Source organism: Pteropus vampyrus, unplaced genomic scaffold (assembly GCF_000151845.1).
Source record: "Pteropus vampyrus isolate Shadow unplaced genomic scaffold, Pvam_2.0 Scaffold1096, whole genome shotgun sequence".
Taxonomy (NCBI): Eukaryota; Metazoa; Chordata; class Mammalia; order Chiroptera; family Pteropodidae; genus Pteropus; species Pteropus vampyrus.
The window spans coordinates 19,631-21,156 of NW_011889877.1; positions in this window are offsets into that span (position 1 = coordinate 19,631).

Consider the following 1,526-nt stretch of genomic DNA (forward strand, 5'->3'; position numbering starts at 1 on the left):
CCCCCGAGCCACACGCAGTGGTAGCAGTTCTCCGGGTGGGCAGTGATGGGCAAATCCTCCCTGAAGAATGGGAAGTCTGAAAGCGCCAGGGCAGCCTGAGGGGTCTGACCAACTTCCTGTGTGCTCAGGTTCCTGGGGACCTGGGGTCTAGGCGTGAGGGGTCGCTGTGGGTGGAGGCCCGGCCTCCGGTGTGGGCTGGGAGAGCTCCGTGTGCTGCAGGCCGCGGACCCCAGAGGCCCCTGAGTGCCAGAGCCACCTGGGGCACCCAGCCCGGCTGCAGGCTGGTGGGCCAGCTCCTTCACACGTGGGCGGTGGGCGGCCCAGTCGGCTCTCCTCGTCCGACGACGTCATCGGGCAGCGGTTTCGGGTAGGAGAGGTTCCTGGGGCTGCGCTGGCCGCTTCTAGGAGAGCGTGTGATCTCAGTGGAAACCCAGTCCGCCTGGTAGCCGGGGGGCTCCTGGGCTTGGGTCCAGATGACGGCATGACTGTCCACCCGGTTTTGGGAGCGGGACCATGGCCTGGAAGCCGTAATGCACCGGAGTCTCTCTTTCCTCTTGGCCTTCTGTTCTGGTGGGCTTTCTGTGCCACCTGATGGAACGCTGGAGGACTGTGTATGCGTGTGTGTGCGTGGGGGATGGGGTGGCACCTCTGCCCCGTAGCACCTGTCTCATTGGGTCTTTCTCCCTGGTCAGGAGCAGCTGTACAAAATGCAGCACTGGCAGCCGATGTACCCTCCGCCCTCCCACCCACAGCGCACCTTCTACCCACACCACCCCCAGATGCTGGGCTTTGACCCCAGGTGGATGATGATGCCCTCCTACATGGACCCACGGATCACGCCCACTCGGACCCCGGTGGACTTCTACCCGTCGGCCCTGCATCCCTCAGGTAAGCCCCGGGGGCTAGCGGGCCACCGCGCAGAGTGGCGATGGGGGTGCTGCCTCAGGCGTTCGAGCCACCAGGTTCTCGTCTCACACGACCAATCTGAGTCTTGCGCGTCTGCAGAATGCGAGGGTATATACGCTAACAGCGACTGTCAGTCTTTGGGCAGAATCTTTAAAATCGTGCATTACCAGTGCCTTTAATTAACTTTATCTCCTGGGCTCTCGTTCCTCTCTCTCTGCTCTTTCTGTCATTCTTACTGTTCTTCGTGCCTCCTCTGTTTACCCCCTCGCTTAGTCTTCCCCAAGGTTTATCTAATGCCATTTTTAAAAAGCAGCTTTTGGGTTTCTTAATTCCTCTATTTTATCTTTTTTTTTTTTCCCCCATTAATTTCTGCTTTTTTTCTCATTTCCTTCAAAATCATTTTCCTTTTCTAACTGTTTTGGATGCTCAGGTTGTTAATTTTTAACTTTTCTGATGTAAATACTTGTTACTTGAGCTGTGAGCTCCTGTGAGTGTTAGATACAGGACTTTTATCGTTGTGCAGTTCTAAACGTTAGTCTGATTTTGATTTTTTTTTTATTATTTTTTAATGGTATGTTGTAAATTTTCCACATATGTAGGAGTTTAAGATTTTCCTTATG